Consider the following 18966-nt stretch of genomic DNA (forward strand, 5'->3'; position numbering starts at 1 on the left):
TTTTGTCTTGTGCAATTTAGCATTTTTACCTGATAATGCTTGCATTTTGAAAGAATCTGTAGGCAGGAATGCTGTCTGTGCTTGCATGGCTCTTCAGGGTAGTTAAGTTGAAACTCATAGCCCAAAGCAAGTCTATCTTATAAATTAAAGACACTCCGTCGTTAAATAGAATGTGAAAAAGTGTGAGTGTGTGTGAATGCTTTGCTAATGTACCAGTGTTCCAATCAGGAACGGACAATACTAATAGGATATTGAAGCCAATGTTTCAGATGCTTTAATAATTAGACGCAAATTTAAATATCTGTCTTTAGAAATCCGTTCGGTTGTGGTTGTACACTCAGTTAATTGTTCAACTGGCCCATTAGTTATGTAAGAACATGTACATCGATGCCCATATTTGCCTATGCCTGCTCCATTCGGAAATGTTTTTTCCACTACATCAGCAGCATTCAAAACGTGTCTCAAATAGTAGTCAGTGTGTGCTAAAGTATGAAATATGTTTTTCCATGCTTCCAAAACCCGATCCAAGTACATGTACTTTAATGTTCTGTTGGGCGTCTCAAGATTCCTTATCAAACTTTGAAACAACAGTACTAGGAATATTCTCTGCATCCATAATGCAGGTGTTGAGGGTTAAAAATTCAGAGTTCAGTAAAAAAAAAAAAGTGTGGAATTTTGCGGCTTGTAAAATGTGATCTCATCTTCATGTAAGTTATAATAATCTAGATAAAGATGTTTGGGTTGGACATTGGTGGAATTGATATTGTTAGGATTTTCTGGGACTTCATTTAGTTAGCTTTAATCCTCTGGCATCATAAAGTTGGAAGTATATAAACATACATGCCAAATCAATTGTCCAGAGAGAAAAAAGAAAAGTCTTTCTTTTATCCTTCATACAGGTATGTTTCAAATCCTCAATGCTTACTGGAAAAAAAAAATTAAGCAGATATTTTTTAACTGTTCGTAAAGCATGTGAATTTGTTTGGCTTCTTGCATATATTCCTTGCTTTGTGATGTTAGAGACTGTTTTTGAAGATAATTTGTGAAATTTCTTTGACAGTTCTGTATCAACAACCTTAATATTAGAACAGCAGCAACCCAAAATATCCTTAAACAATTACTCTATCTTTATCAGACTTATAGTTTAAACATTAAAGGTGTAGGATAGAAAAAATGTGGATTCTTCTAGGAAAAATGGTAATTGGAGTTGGGTGTTTCAGTAAATACTGTATCATGTGAGTATAGGTTTTGAGAGCACCTGTCCATTTAGAAAATGCAAAGATTTTTGGTTTCCTTGTATTTACACCAGAGTTCTGTTGAAGAATAATATGGTCAGATCAAGTGAGATTTCAGAAGGCCCCAGAAGATGAGTTGTTGAAGGGATACAAAAGCATTTCTAGAGATCTGTACATTTATTGCACAACTGGAAGAAATTCAGTACCATTCCTTCTTTCCCTTGTAGTCAGTGTCATGCAAAGATCATTGCAAGAAGTCTCCTTCCAATGCTTGCACAGTGAAAAATTGTTTTAAGGGGAGAGTTAAGATTATGCACACATTTAATTTAATAACCTCAGTGTTCAGTAGTCTGTGACAAGAAATTTCCACTGTGTTCGCAGTGTTCTGTGATAGGTTACAATGTAGGAAATCACAGGTCTGCAAAAGAAGAAAGGAAAACATTGCAGCCAATCTTAAGCATCATAATGTGGAGCTTCTTTGTTGATACATGAATGGCTTGCGATTATTGAGGGAACAATATATTCCAAAATGTATCTCGGAATGCAAATGAGAATATTAGAATATATGTTTATAATCAGAAGCATACAAGAATTTGATTCTTGAAGTATAACAATAAGTCAATTCACATGAGGAAATCAATAACACAGATGCTTAAACAGAAGCAGTTTTGTTTTTTAGAATGGCCATGTTTCACTCCAAACACCAGTGATACTGAAATGCTACTGATATTTGGGAAAATGAAATAAGTAACTGTCTAAAGCTAAATAGGGCAAAATACTTCCAAAATGCTGTAACATTTTAATTAGCATCTGCAACAGGTGTTGATTTTTAATATTTGCTACTGTGTAGTTCCTCAGTTACACATTTCTAGGGCTCACTTATATTTTTCATCATGAAAAATCATGAAAGGGCCATGAAAGTTTAAGCACAGTTCAAGAAAGATATGACAGTGTACAAGTTGCTGTGTCATGTCTTTTTTAATGGAAGTGACTTTATCTATTATTATGACTTAGATGAAGATGAGTTGACAGTTTAATATTCATCCATGCTGAAATCCAGAACTTTCCAAACTTGATATCAAAACTGTACAGTGTACTCAGAATATGCATATTGTTTTTTTCCTCCACAGCTTTGCACAACACAGTTTTTTTTTTCTGGTGCTTCATTGAATATGCTTATGTTTAATAATATGTTTTTTCTGTTTGTACTAACACCTGTGTTGCCATTGCACTATCCATCTATCTGTCCATTTTTTCAGCCTGCTTAATCTAATTCATTCACTGCCTTTGTTATTTTCATGTTGCTCATGTTTATTGTAAATGTTGCATATTCAGGCTTGTTAATTGATACCCCCAAAATGTTTTTTGTGATTAGTAGGCGAGCTTACTTCAAACAGGTTGAATTCTTTAGCAGTGTATGTAATGTATGTGATGTATTGAAAATCTCCCAAACTACAGACTGGATAAAAATGAGTATGCCTTTTTTAGGTTTTTCACAGTAGGATGCTTCATTAAGCCGTTGATTTAGCAGAGTTCAGAGTAAGTTATTGAGGCAGAGTTTATAGTTTTGAGTGACTCTTACATCATTCCTAGAGTTGTCTGTGAATATTGATTCGGACTCATCAAGTGTCACTGGGCACAAAGACAACATGTGGGGCAGTAGTTGTCTGGTGGGGTGGTTGGCATGGGTTTCCTGAAATGGTTCATACCTCAAGGAAATCTTCTTGCTGCTCTCAGTTGCTGCTCTTAAACACAGTGACTGTCTCAGCTTGATCTGTTTCTGTCTCATCGGGAACATCACAGTTATATATTATGGTTCAAAGACAAGTTACAAAGTGATCAAAATTAAATAATACACTTTTGGCATACTGCCTTAGTCTTCTGTCACTGAGAGCACATCAGGGTGTTTTCACTTTGTTTTCGTTTTCACTAAATCTTTGTTTCCTTTGTACTTATTTCCTAATTGTGTGTTTTTATGCCTATGCTTTTTATTTAATAATTGCTGTACCAAAAAGGTAACTTTTAGGACACCATAAATGAAATTAACTTCACAGTCCAATAGTCATTTGTTGAAGTCAATAGATTTGTAACAGTTTGAGACAGGTTTTTAAATGAAACAAATTGTGCTTCTTTATTTGATTATCATACATGCATGCATATTCTCGTAAATGCTTCCTGAAATAAAAATGTTTATGCTGCAGTAAAAATCATAACATGTTCCCATCATTGGAGTATTGGCTCCTTCTTACTGGTTAAGAAAATCCTCTTTCTAATTTTCTGCCATTTCCACATAATCTGAAGGATCTAGAAATGAAAATATAGGTCTAAACTTGCACCCCCCATAACAATGGGGATAATTTGTACATGAATCTGCTATGTGATGGACCACTAGCCAGGGTTCATTTCTGCTTTCAGTTCAGCCTAATTCTGCAGGGATAGCCTCCATCCTTCAGCAACTTTAGAATTTACAGTAGAAGGGTTTAACATGGATGGCAATTACAGAACAAAATCCACATCACTAGAAATCAGATTAGAGTGTTAGCATCCCTTTGTGATATAACATCTTCTATTTTAAAATCTCAAATGACTATTATTTAAGTCTTCAGTTCCAGAAGCACATTGATTTATGTTTTCCATGCACAGTTCATTAACTCCATTTTTTAGCTTTAACTCTGTAGTTTGAATGGGAATGACAGGGTTAAAAAAAACTGTGACAGCTGATGCAAAGAATATTAAGTATGAAAAGACGAGTTTTACACTTTCTAATTCTTTTACAGTTATAGAGTAAGAACTGAAAGCTTTTGTTTTTCCACTGTAGTTTAAAAGAGTATCTGGTTATCTGCCTAAACTGATTTCTCTGCCTCGCCTTTACCTTGTTCTTTTTAACTGTGCAGTAGTTTATATATTTATCCAAATATTCACACTTTGATAAATCAAAGTAAATGTCTTCAGTTCTAATGAAACACTGACTTGCATGGTGTTTCATTTATCCCTTCGCACAAGCACAAATGTCACAATTTATTAGAATCCATGATAAAATAATTTGGTTGAGGTACAGAAATCAGTCTTTCCACAAGGATTTTGATGTAATTTTTCCTTGTTAATGGTCAATTATCTGCTAGACAGAATTCTACATATGTTATTGCATAATCTATTAAAATGCAAAAGTAGGTTTGTGAAAATAAGCTGTTTGTAACTGTGTGGGCATGAACCCTTTCATTATTATTCTGTTGCCATGGCAACACCTAAGCTCTTGAAACAGCTTATTAAGAGCCCATTCATGGCTGAACAATGGTAGTGACTTGTGCTACAGTCTTTTAAACTTTAAATGGGTCAGCAGAACCCAAGGCTTACTTGAGTCCTTGTAGGAATTTGTTTTTTTTGCAATAAGAAATGCCATATAAAACAAAAACAGTATAGGTTTATCTAACACAGAGTTTCCTTACTAATATGCATCTGTCGTAATTTATTTTTGAGATGCTACAGAGTTTGCATGTGCAACATATAATCCAGTGCTCAAACCTAAAGTGACTGGGGAGTTTGGATGTGCTTTTTGCTACTTTAATGTATAATGTAATTTTCTCAGTATGCATTTCTTAACTTTATTTCATATCAAGGAATGACTTTTCAATGTTACTTTATTTAGGATACTCCCCCAAATCTGTCTGCTTGTGTAGATTGCTGCTGGAAGTGAAATAACGTTGAGAGATCCAAATGTATCATAAAACACTTTTTAGAGCTTAGAGCTTTTTTAAATGCCATATGGGAAATTTCAATAATAATAATAATATATTTTATTTACATAGTGCCTTTCCCATGCTCAAGGAGCATAACATTGTTCCTCTGCAGGTCTGTAAAAAGAAAGACTGATTTGTACATTTTAGGATAACAATTTTCATAAAATAAATACATTTTAATTGTTTCAGTTTGCACGTACAACACTATCAAACTTTAACCATGGCTATATGATTGTGTGTGTGTGTGTGTGTGCATACCTGTCTGTATATTGCATATTGTATATTACTTGTTTGCACATTTGATCCAGTTTAACTCAGTGTGCAAATGTACAATACATAAAACATAAAGTATTAAAAAAAAAAAAGGTCATTGCGTCTTCTGTAGTAGTGTGACAATTCTTTGCATTATGCATGGAATACAAAGATTTTTGATCAACAACATGTCATTTTTGGGAAAAAATTTACTGAACTCCTGAGCTTACTATAGAATGTGTTGGTGCTTTAGAAAAGCTCTGCTTTAGCTGACATTTTGCAAGGACTTCTGCATTCAGACCAGGATAGGGATGCCATTTCAAAGGGGCAAACCAACCTGACAACTGGCCACATATACTTTGACAAACTTCCTTTTTGTTATCCTGAATTTCAGCTTCATCTGCCATTGTTTCACCTTCAGTATGAGAGTCGTTGCAATACCCAGTTGCCTGTCACGATTGGGCTGTTACTTGATCAGAAGAATTTCTGTCACGCCAGAACTTTCACATGTCTCTCTTGTAGTCTGAGATGTCTCAAAAGCCGATTTTGTAATGCTGCCACAAATTTCCTGTAATTCCTTGTACAGCAACCACAGTGAGAATGAATTGTACTTGTACTGGTCATGCAGCGTGAGTAGTTGCTTAACCTCAAAACGCCATTTAGATGCATACCTGGAGACAACGCAGCAGACACCTTGGAAAGCAACACTTCTATGCTTGCTGTGTTGGAATATGCTTTTCTTCTGTGATGGGTGGCCAATCTGGGAATGAGATGTTGTAATTAGCAGGGTTTAAACTAATGCCTCTATCCACCATATTTATAAAATATCATTAAGGTTTTAAGGTTTCTTTATTATTAGGTTGGAAACAGCAGATAGTGTCACTTATCTAGTGTTTTAATTTTTAGACCCAGGTACAAATCCAAAGAAGGAACATTGTTTGGTATGAAGTGTAAACATAACTAAGTATCATTTGCATATGAGTAAAATTAAATATAATGTTTTCTATTTCCCAGTAGTAGCTTTGAAAGTGAAAACAGTACTGGTCTAAAACCCCAAGGGAAGATGCTTCTAAATTCAAAATGAAAGGATGGATTACTATCCTCCCATTTCTGACATACTGAAACTGATTTGACAAGTATGAAATAAATCATGTGAGGATAATTTCTGAGAGCCTAATGTAATTTTAAAACTTAACAGAGGGGTTAATTGTGTCAAAGGCTGCATTTAAATCTAGCAGTGCATGTATACGTATTTAGTTGTAGTACTTAATTGCGCCAGTCAGAAAAAATGTAAACAATGATGGTAACAATGGGAGTTGCCAGAAAAGTGATTAAGCTGTTCACTAGTTTTGTTAAAACTGAATTTCATGGACAGGTAGCAGACTTCATTTTAGAAATTAAAAATACCAAATTGGTGCTCAGAAGAAAAAAATCAAGTTTTGCACTGCAATACTAAGCTTGCAAAATGACTGTGAAATGTAAGATGATATTTATTTTATCAGTAAGAAATTTCAAAAATATGTGCTACTAATGTCTGTGGGAATTCTGCATAGCAATTCAGGTTTCCCATTTGTAAAGTCAGCATCTTCTATAAACAGTACACAAGGATGTTTCTTTTCAAGATTGTGTCAAAGGCCTCTTTCAGATACGATTATAATTATATACAGTATCAATCTTTATTCTTCTCCAGAATTTGATTTTATCCACAAATTTTAGTGCAGAGTTGTAGTATGAAAGTTGCACTGTTCTTATTTTAAACTCTGACTGTACTGTTGAAACAAATCAGTCGTAATTAAGTAGTGGTCACAGATTTCATTTAATGGAGTAATACTTAAAATTTGAATTTCAACACTATGAGTATTGATTAGATCCAATAAATTATTGTAGGACTGAGCCGAGACTTTAGAAACTATGCAAAACTATACAGAGTTTAGCAGGTATGTGGAACATTAGCTAAAATTTTCTATTTCCACATCTATATGAAAATTAAATTCATCCATTAACATAATCATATTATATAAATAGATCAGATAAAAGCCGTCAACCTTAATTACAAATAATGAATATAACCCTTGTGGTCTATAATTGTACTAGGCTCTTCTATATTGTCTAATATGAGCAATTTAGAAGAGTTCTTCATTTTATACATATGTTTGTAAACACATTTGGTGTTGCCTCTGCTAGAGAATAGTGTAATATTTTCTAAACCAGCTTTCAGTAAGGAGATAGAGATCATATTGTGTGCTTATTATAATATTGTTAACAAAGTAGTTTTTCAAAAAAATGAGCATATGCCTGTCAAACAGCATATTAATTTGCCAAGTTTTTTAATTATAAGTGTGTATCAGTTAATTTAGATATTTGTTACATAAATCAGTTTTCTAGATGCCCCATTCTGGGATTTGTGGGTAGCAGCAGGTGAGATTAAAACCAACCTACAATTCAAGATCATGAGATTGTGGCTTGGGATAAAATATACCAAAAGGCCCCTTCCAATTAGTATTAAGACAACCTGGCTTTTTCTAAAAACATCTCACTAATCAGCAATGAAGTGGTGATTTGAGCCTTATCTATCCTCAGGCATTCAAACAGTAATTTAAATCCTGTATTTATAAATGTGGGTTAAGATCATATAATCTTTACTGCTTTTTTTTAGTTAAAAATTGTATAACCTCCAACTCCGTGACCCTGAGTAAGACAGTTAAAAGTGTTTAAAGGTAATGGAAAATTAGTAATGCCGTTTATTGTATCCTGTAAATGGTGCCATATCTAATAACATTTACTAATTATGTTTAATGTCAGAACATTTTATACCTGCTTGCACATTCTTGTATTTATATACAGTATGATTAGCTTTAGCTGTTGAGTTCCAAAATTCAAATTACATTTGAATGCAGCATTACATTACAGTAATTGCACACTATATCGTGGTTCAGCTATCGCGCCCCCACTACATTGCAGATTTATTATTATTATTATTACTAGGGGGCTCTGCCCCCTGCTCGCTTCACTCGCCCACTCCTGGGTTTGGTATACCGGATAAACAATTTAAAGAGATTGTTATTTTCATGGGAATTGTTACATATGCATTATTTTCATTTTTACTTTAAAACTTTTGTTAAAGCAATATTTGTCCTTTATTTCCTGCACCGGGCGTGGTTAAATCTCTTTCTCTGGGGACTTATAACGCTGCTCGCGTTGTGAAGGGGTGATCTGAACGCACACTAAAGAGATCCAATCGGTTCCGCTGCTTTGTTGCTGCTGCTGCTGGCCAGCTTTGTGTTCTGCTTGTCGCGCTTTGCATCAATCATTTAAAAGCCTGTACAGCAGCTGTCCTTTTGCCATTTTGTGTCTCTGCTGCTAGCATTCTGAAGGGTTGGGGTGGGGGGTTTTGGTGAGGGCTGAATGCACACTAAGGAGATGCGCTCGGATTATCTGCGTGTTCTGCTTGTCTTTGTTTTAAGAGCTGGGAGCACCTGAAGTGTGTCTGCCAAAAGCATTCCAACATCTGTCTGCTAGGTTACATGTCAGTGAACTTGTTTTAAATTGTTTGTAAGTAGGGCGTGACATGCAAAAGTCATTGTCTTACGGGTTTTGCTTCCTAAGGTTGTAATGTCTAGTCTCATGTGTCATCAAAGTGTCTCTCTGAGATGATCTGGTCTCGATCGCTTCGTTCAACGCCACAGGAGGCGCACTACGCTCCTGTCACTTCGTGTCTCTCCTACTCACGTTGTGAAGGGGGTGAGCTGAACGCATGCTAAGGAGAAGCAGACGGATCAGCTACTGGCTTTGTGCTGCTTCTTACAAGATGCATGTTCTGCTTGGCGCTCTGCATGTCAATCATTTAAAAGCCTGTACAGCAGCTTTCCTTCTGTCCCACTGCCTTGTCTTGCGTGACGTTAAAATGTCTCTCGCAGTAGTTAAATTGTCTTCTGAGAAGATTACGCCTCATCTCCTTGGTCTCCCTGCCAAGATTTTTTTTTTTTATAATAGAGAGATGTTACTCATATACTTAGCCCAACATCCACATATCATATGTGTTTACAAAGTGTGTTTTAATAAGTTTACATGTGTTTAAAGCGTGTGGGAGGGGCTTAAATTATTAAAAAAAAGTTTATTTATATGGTCTTTCTATATCGCGGATTTTCACCTATCGCTGATGGGTCTGGAACATAACTTCCGCGATAGGCAGGGGATCACTGTAATTATTAGATGTCATGTGATGGATGTTTGCTTAGACATTCAATAATACTCTTTGAAGGAAAACTTGTTGCAGGAATGTATCAGTACTCTTTTGCATAGTTGCTGACCTGTGGTGACATTGCCTTGTGTGTTTTCTAACATGCAAAGGGGTCTGTTTTACTGTCTGTGTTGGCTAGATATCATGGCCAGGTTTATTGTATGTAACATTATAGGTGTCCACAATAAAAGTGAAATATAGTATATAGCATAAATTGACACTGGACACTATGCTGCAGTTTGGAAAATAATACCAAATGTCTTTGTTGAGAATGTAAAAGAATTGCTTGCTTAGAGAATATGGCCCCTATTCAAAGCTGTTTTCCATTTTCTAGCATATTTTATTTCAGTTCAGAAAATTAATCAAACTAGTGTTATTCAGGGGTCCTTAGCTTGTCTTTCTTTGTGTGTGTATAAATATAAATATTTAGTTTATGTATATAATATTTAATTTATTTGCTCAAACTTGTACTGCCTAATTGGTAGGAAAATCAACTTTTACTTGCTAGTCAAATTCTTCATAGTTAAATTGTGCTGAAAATAAATGCTGAAATTTTATACTATATTTATGCTTCTTATTCAATTTTTGCCATTTTCCAATGTTGTTAAATAAAGAAAAATCCATACCTGGAATTGTTTAGTAAAAATACCAACATGTTAATGCATGTTACCCAGTGAAAGTGTAAATTATGGCAGTGTCTCACTTGTTTTACCCTTGTTAGGTTATTAAAATCTTGTTTTAAAAATGTATATATGTAGGCATAGGTGGCATAGTTGCCACTTTCTATTTTTGTATAGTCAGATGTTTAGTATAGACTCTCACTTTTGCAACTTCAAGTTACAATTGTTTGTTTTTTTTGTATATGTTTTATTATAACAGGTAATATGAGTCTTTTCCCTAAAGGGTGCAGTCTGCAGCAGTTTTTAGTAATTTGTATTCATTTATGTCATTTTGTCTCTAGATTTTCCTGTAGAGAAACAGAAAGTGGTGTACATACTTAACTTAAACCTCGTGCAACAGAAGACTGGCAAGAAAATGTCAGGAGCAGTAAAACACAAACCAGTATCTGTTATGAATATATCTGAATAGTTATTTAGTAGATTTGAATTATTTGAAGTTAATGTCTCAGTCAGAATGAATTCTAGATTTCCACGTGATGAGAAAAACAATTTAACTAATGTTGTTTAGTTTAGCCTAACTCTGTGCTTGTAAATTTTTAATGTAATTGTAAAAAATAAAACCGAACAATGAAAATGTTCCAAATGAAGAAGGTTCGTTGAAAGTTTTACAGCTGTTGAATCTAGAATTAGTACTGCTAAAGCCACTGATTTGGCAACTTCTGCTCACTCTTACCTACTGCATGATACTTACGAGAAGTACAAGGTGGCTTGACTTTTGTTTACAGATTAAATATTCATGTATGATTAAATAAATTTTAATTGAAGATGTGTACTGTATATCCTAACTGATAGCATTCTTCACTATATAGCTATTTGTATATTCCACCAGAATAAAATTAATTGTTCAACACAGAAGCAATTGACAAGATCTCCAAGACATATTAACACAAATTTATAACTATTCTTGGCTACACAAGATTCTTGACTGGGAATATAGTGTAAGGAAGAGGTTTAATGAAAAAAGTTTGAAAAGTACAATTGAAGGAAGAAAGAATATTGGAATGTAACACGGAGGGCTAAGAAAAGATTAGCATAGTCTTAGAATTTTTAATGTGTTGATTGAACTCGTGAAGTTATATTAAGTATTGTTTAATCTTGGTTGTCTTGTATATACTTACTTAGCATTTCTGTAGTGAGAACCAGGTATAATGCCAAGGTTGCTTTTTTTATAAATCCCTAGAGGTTAATGGACAACTGCAGTACATTTTCCTTCCATGATAAATTTTTGGCAGTCACTTCTTACACATCACAATGCAGTTCCATTTTGGAAACTTTGTACATCTGAAATCAGATGTAGAAAGTGATAGAAACTTTATCATCAGACCTAGAAAGATATGGCATTTGTTTTAGAAAAACTGAAATGACTTTTGGAAGCCCAGCCAAGCCTGTCATTCTCTGTAATTGGTAACAATGTTGGAAGTGCTGGTTTTTAAGAAAGAAGTAAAATTCATTGCTGCCATGTATCTCAGTCACTTAAAGGACCAAGTTAGTTTCATCACAATCATGGTATACATTATTTTCCCCAGGAGGCCTGCTTTCTTAATAGAAGTGTGATTTTATAATTAATATAAAAAATGTCCTTCCCCAATAGGCTACATTCATAGTCTATATAGCACTTAAATGTTATTGAATACATCCACTTCCAAACTGAGAATATTCACATTTTAAGTTTATACACATTTTGTGATACCCTTCCATTTTTAAAGAAATACTGCCTTTCTTCTTCTCTTCATTTATTTTGTCATACGTGCCAACCCTTTACCACCATTTTCTAAATAGTGCATTTGATAGATTTGAACACGTATTCTATACTTTTTAATGTGAAATTTTATTTTCTGTATAAATTTAGACCATTAAGCTGGCATTTTATTGTGATATGACTAATTACTGAAAAAATGTTTAGCCTTGCTGCTGAAACTTGAACCACAATATACGGTTAAGGAGCTGCAACAGACTGAAGCCAAAAGAGAGGGGACAGACTTGGAAAGATGGGGAGAGTATAGTTCAGAGCCTGAAACTCAGGATAACTGATGATTAGTGTTTTTTTATTAGAATAAGTTTGTTGTTTAATCTTGTTAGCTGCAGTGGCCCACTGCTTATAGTTGATGCTTCAAAGCAATGACTGACTGCGTGAAGTTTTCACATTGTCTATTGTGGGGAGTAGGATGGAAACCCCCACACAACGTTTAAAACCATTTTAGTGGGACAGCAATATTATGCTGCATATACATGCTAAACTTTAATTATACTGAATGTTATTTACATGAAAGTGCCACCCGCAGCAGTCACTTTATATAAAAAAATGAACTTACATCCTTCCCTTAGGAGATATAGTGCACAGAATCTGGGATGGGAATAAAAATAATTCCAACTTCTTTTTTTTTTTTTCTTTTTTTTGTGTAAACATTTTAGGTCACCAGGAGATTTATTCCATACTAGCCAACCCGCGGCGTACCATACACCGCATAATCAGGCCGTTTTTTTAATGATTTTTAAGCACAGGGAGAAAATTAACATTTGAAAAATCAGTAATGTAATAAATCAGCAAGAAAAGCAACATTGTAACTATGCATGGAACGAACCAACACACAATCGTCCGTGACTGAAAACTGGCGGACCGCCATCGCTCATGTGCCCAACTCCAACTCGTCACTTGAGTCGTTGTCGTCTTTGCACAGTCTAGATGCACCTGTGACTCACGTGGACTTTCCGTGTTCCTGCAGGAGCATCTAAGAAGACGCTCACTTGTCGCAGATGTGAATTGCTGTATGTAGCGTGTAAAACAGTTTGCTGTGGTGCACGCAGTCGTGCATCGTAACCGAAAACTTGGTTTGCTTACTTCATTGTGTTTTAACCTCAGTTGTAAAGGATTGTTTTAAGGATCCCATGAGATACCCCACGCAAACCGTTTTACACGCTGCATATGGCGATTCACCTCCGCGAGGAACATGTCTCTATGAACAGTCAACGTGGTTCGGGAGTTGTGCCAGGAGTTGGTGGGCGTGGCTCCTTCCTGCGTGTGCCATAGGTGTCTTACTTGTCCAATTGTATCCGGCTGCTCAGTGAATCCACGCCCCTTCCGGCGTGCTTTCCATGGTTGTCTTGCCTTAGTGAATTATATATATAGATATCCATAAATAATGCATGACTTAAGAATTACTTTGAATTCAAAATTGCCAAACTCCTCTTTTAGGTGCTTTCAGACTAAATACATAAAATTAATAGAATCCTATATTTCGTGTTTAAATTAAGCATCCCCTATTTGTCTTTTGCTTTTATCATTTCCTTGTATACTACATAGTAGAGGCAGAACTTGGCAATGATTCCTCATCAGTCGGAACACTCAGTGATAGCAGTGATATTTTTTATTTTTTGCAAAATACTAAGTACAGCAATTTGATTATGAGAGATATTCCAATGTACTGTATTATTTTCGTTTTTATTGAAATCATATCCTAATTAGCAAAAATATGTTAATCCTTCACAAAATACTGTAATCTGTTTGTTCCAATTAAATCCTTTCTGATTGTGGAAATGAAATTTAAGTGTCTCAATAGTCTACAAAAAAGAATAAGAATATTCACACCGTTCATAATACATGCATTTGAAAACCTTCAAACTATGTCTGTCAATAAATTCTTATTAGGTGAGCCCATATGTCTGTACTGTTACCGGAATATTTGATTTTCACAAGCCATTGCTTACAAATCACTTGTTTTATGTCATGATCTTCCTTCCCCATAATAATGTGAAAATCAAAATGCACCCAAATACCCATCTTGAACATGATCTGAGCATTTTACAATGAAATCTCTTTAACCAAGCTAATGTTAGTAGTTACAACCACTTTACTTAGAGTAAAAAAGTCAATTGTACAGATTTTTTAGTCCTAATTCTTAATTAAGCTTTTATCAAAAGGTTATTAGTGATATGAAGTTTTTACATTAATGGTTTAATTGATTGTGGGTGAATATGTGTATGACCTTGGATTGACTGGCTTGCACTTTAATGTTGCTGGGAGAGGTTCCTGCTTCTTGTACACTTTTACTAGGTTTAAGTTCATATTAAAATTAAATGGATAGACTAAATAAAGTGGACTAAATCTTCTAAGTGGTAAGATTGGATACCCGTGGAATAGCAAAATTAACAAAGACAAGCTTGGACAAAACTCACATTTGGATGGGTATGTGGCAAATGTTTAGTATGCATAAATGCAAAATTTGATGGTTAAGAAGTAAATGTCTAACTTAATCATGCAATATGAGAAACAGACACTAACCACTCTCTGATGTGTCAGTGCCCTCCCCAATTTATTACAACACTTATTTCCTGATTGGTCACCCTTCTATTCCAACATAGTGGACAAAGAGGAGTTGCTTTCCGTGGTGTTTGTTGCATTGCTTTCCTGAATGCATCTAACTTATGTTTTGTACAGTTTGAATGCTGCATACATGTTCAATAGGCCAGTTGGTACAGTTTTGTGATAATCCAGTGGCCATAGTACTACTGTTGAAATGAAAAATTCCTCTGAAACTCATATTGTAAGTAACTTGATTGTTTATCATTCTTTATTATTAAAATTGATCCATTCGGTAATGAATGGTACTTTCCACGGCAACATTAATAACAAGGCACTAAATGAAGTGGATGGTTGTAGTACAAAAATGCAGGACAGAGACACAAAAGCAAGATGTTATAAAGCGAAAATATAGACACACACATGCATTTATTCATTTATTTTCTCTTTGAGTTAGTTTTACAAATGTTGTTTGGTAGAAGATGTGCTTTGATTGCTATGGATTGCTTATAATTACTCCTGTCGCATATGAACAATGGAGCTGATCAGTTGTTTTCTTGTCACCTTAACATTCGCAGCATTTTTTATTTAATTACACAGTGACCATCACTCTTACTTTCCACTGTATTCAACACATTGATATGGGTGCAAAACACCATTTTTTATTGAAAATGTAGTATTTTGTACGTAGCCTAATAGAATGCTAGGCTACATACAGTTGAATAGCTCAATGACATTATGCTTAAACTATATAATGCACTTTTCCGATAATATTTGAAATTGCATGTGCATTTACGGACTCTGGATTGAGTATAGTGTGCTACAGCACTACAAAAAGCTCTGAGAAGAATAATAAGACATATCAAGATCGCAGGATATGATCTATAAGAAATGTTTGAAGAGCTTCAGACATTTCACCTTATGCAAACTGATTAAAAGGAGACATAAGAAACATTTTTAAATTATGAGGAAATTAGTATGGTAGCAGCTTTGAAATAGCACATGTAGGCCAGTTGACAACTGGTTTAGGAGTGAATTTTCTGCAAATTTCAGACAATATTTCTTCACACAAAATAGCTGTATACAGAGCAAGTTGGCAATTAGTTTAGTTGAAATGATCATTTTCTTGAATAATATTTTCTAAACAATGATGGGATGAAGCTGCAGTGGTCTTGTCTTTGTTGATTAAGGTAGCCAGTATTTTTATTACTGAAAAACTAATAATGAAGTTTTTATTTATATGCATCTCTGATTACATAGTTAATTCATGTGGGCATGACATCCTTGAATTTGAAAACATTTGTAGCCATCAGTTTCTGAAATTAAAAAGACTGGTCATTTTTGTTACTGCGCACATATCCTGAAATTAATTTCTTCAAACGTGCATTGATGTAATCTGCAATGATTAATCAAAAGCATGCCCTTTATAACCTTAAAATCATTTACAGCTCCCAATTTAATCACTAATATTGTGTCCTGATGAGTTTAGGCTATCTAGAAAGTGAAAATTCATTTTCCCTTTATGTCAATGAATAAGTGATTTTGTCACCTGGGAATAAATTAAATTCTATTTAATGTTATCTGAAATGTCTTAGTAAAGGTCAAGCTTACTGGCAGAATAACAGTCAGTTTTTCTTTGCCTTCTCATTCTCACCAATATAAGAGTCCAAGCAGACATACCAATCTGCATAATCAAAGAACCAACAGAACTAAGGTCTTAATCAGCTGCTAGTGGTTGTTTAAGCCAAGTCGTATTTCACCTTGATTCTTGCAATAAATACACATAAGGGTGTTTTAAGTATGTCAATGAATTGCCCTTGTGTCTGCAACCCAAACCATGAATATACATCAGCTGTCTGCCTCTAATCTATGGCCAGCCCTTTGTTGAAAATGAGCTAGAGATTACCTGTTTAAACACCTAAACAAAGAGCTCTTTGTTAATGCAGACAGCACTCAAAAGTCATTCAGTAATAAAATGAACACCTATTGCTGCAGAAAAAAAAGAAAAAGAAGAAAAAAAGAACTGTAAAATGTAAACCATTGGTTATCATATTATAAAACATACTTGGCCAACATCTATTATTGCCCTTTTCCAAGTTGGATTTTTGAGCAACCATTGTTTCTTGTTAAAGACAGCACAACTAATAGATGTGTAATTTGATTTTAGATTTCCATCAAAGTACACAAGAAAATTAGTACCTTATCGCTAATTCTTACAATGTTAAAATAACCCTTAAACGTGTATAGAAATGTTCATTTTCTATATACAACTACATTTAACATTGCTAAGTTTATTTAGTAGGTGATTTTCTTCTGATATTTGTTTGTATGGATTGTTTTTTAGCAAATACTTTTTTAAACATTTATATGTTATTTCTATTGCCATTCCAGCAAAAGATTACAGCAGTTCTTTGCAATAACTAAGTAATTAAATGTGCTGTGTAGTGGTAGAATTAATTTAATTTTTGCAAGACTTTTTTAAAAACTGTGTTTGGCACAGCTCTATCCTTACATATGTGCAGATGTATCACTAGATCTTAATTATTTACATTTATGGCAACAAGATTAAATTCTGTTTTCGAAGGCTTGAATGATTTTGATCCTTGCAGCTTTCAGCACCATGTCACACCATTTCAAAGTGACCCTTGTTTATTTAATTGTTTAGTGAAGGTAAGCTGTCTAGTACTGATTTGAACATTCATCAATTCTACTGTTTGATGGAACTGAGAATTTCAAACAATGTTTCTAAATAATTAGCTAGACTGAAAAGAATGTGTGTATAGACGTATTGAGGTATTTTTGATGAGCTTTAATGTCAGATGTGTGGACCAAGCTTGACATTAACTTTCTCTTTTTTTCATTGATTTATTCTTTATTTCTCTTTTTCTTATCTGGAGGTTTGAATAATAGTTTATATTGACTGTAACCTTGATAAACAACTCTACATATTGCATTTATCAATCATTAATGCTTATAATACCTATCATTAGTCCTTGCTTTACAAAGATTGCTCCTGTAGGATAATTAATTTATGTTCATTTCTTTCATTTAAAATTCATTACTTTCTTTTAAATCGTTCACAAACAGGACACTTTTTCGAAAGTCATTCATTCAAACACAGACAATCCCCAAGGTTGTATTTTATCACCTTTACTTTTTACTCTGTAAACAAGTGACCTAAGACAGAATAATGATGAATGTTCGATTATCAAATATGCTGGTGATACCATGCTCATAGGACACATATCTGGGGAAGATGAAAGCCATTATTTAAATCAAGTACACTGTTTGGTAAATTGGTGCAATAAGAACAATCTTACCATACATTTCAACAAAACAAAAGAAATGATATTTGACTTTAAGAGAAAGAAATCTGCATATTCATCCATCATTGTTCTGGTGGAGGAGGTAGAAATAGTGACTGAATAGAAATATTTAGGAACTTACCTAGATAAGAATCTTAACTGGAATACAAACACAAAAAACATATTCTTTAAAAGCAATCAGCTCTTATTACACCTCCGTAAACTCAGACCTCTTGTTGTCCTTTTACCACAGTTAAGATCCAGTCTGTCATCACTTTCAGCTTCATTGCCTGGTGTAGTATTCTGAAAAAATAATATATAAAAAAGCTCCAGCAGATTACTAAACATGCAGCTAAAGTGATTGGGGCTGATGTAGATGATTTGGTAACAGTTAGAGGGCAATGTTGAAAAATCTGGAAATCATCTCAACTGATGACAGACATCCATTACATACAGAACTTACCTTCAGTAAATCAGGGAGGACAGTCACTTTGAAAACCCATACAAATCACTCCATTAATTCCTTTGTCTGCAGTGTCATATGTCTTTTTAATAAGGAATATCAGATTATACCAGAAGTAAGTTTTTGTTATGTATCATATACCCATTATAAGTTAAACATATCAAACTGCTAAAAGTAGTTTTAACAAAAAAATCTATTTTTCAAATGATGTAAACATTTCTAGACTTTCTTTGTAAGTTTTAACCTGTCCTGTCTCTATTTGTTTCATTTCTTTCTGTTACTTGATGCAACTGAGAAGGCAAATTCCACGTTTTCTTGTGTAAACATGACTAAATAAAACACTTGAATCTTGATTAGCCAGTCATTTACTGTTTGCTTCCCTTTTTATTGAAGCATCTTTTTCTTTTCTAGTCTCAGAGAGTCAGACAGTCTCACAAACACTAGCTAGGCGCAAGACATGACTCCAGAAGACTACCTTTAATTTCCCATCCAGTCACTATCAGTCCCAAGATTCCACTTTCTCCTAGTGTGTGTGTGTGTTTTTTTTTTTTCTGCACTCTGCTTTTTCTCTCACATGCGCAGTTACGTTAATATGCCAAATATGAGTAATTTGAGCAAGTGTATCCTGTGCAAACTGGTGCATTAAATTAGTTTTGCTTCAGAATATATGCATGAATAAAAATCTTGACTTTCATATTGCTTTTTTACACAAAAAAATCAGAAATTAATAATAATGAAAAACCAAAACAACAATAAC

General features: G+C 34.2%; 1 protein-coding gene across 15 annotated transcripts in view; it reads left to right on the plus strand.

Annotated features, from left to right (window-relative positions):
- The window catches only part of dmd (dystrophin), a 2654580-nt gene that overhangs the window by 2585517 nt on the left and 50097 nt on the right, over positions 1 to 18966 (plus strand). The gene's annotated exons all lie outside the window — the stretch shown is intronic.

This window comes from Polypterus senegalus, chromosome 2 (assembly GCF_016835505.1).
Source record: "Polypterus senegalus isolate Bchr_013 chromosome 2, ASM1683550v1, whole genome shotgun sequence".
Taxonomy (NCBI): Eukaryota; Metazoa; Chordata; class Cladistia; order Polypteriformes; family Polypteridae; genus Polypterus; species Polypterus senegalus.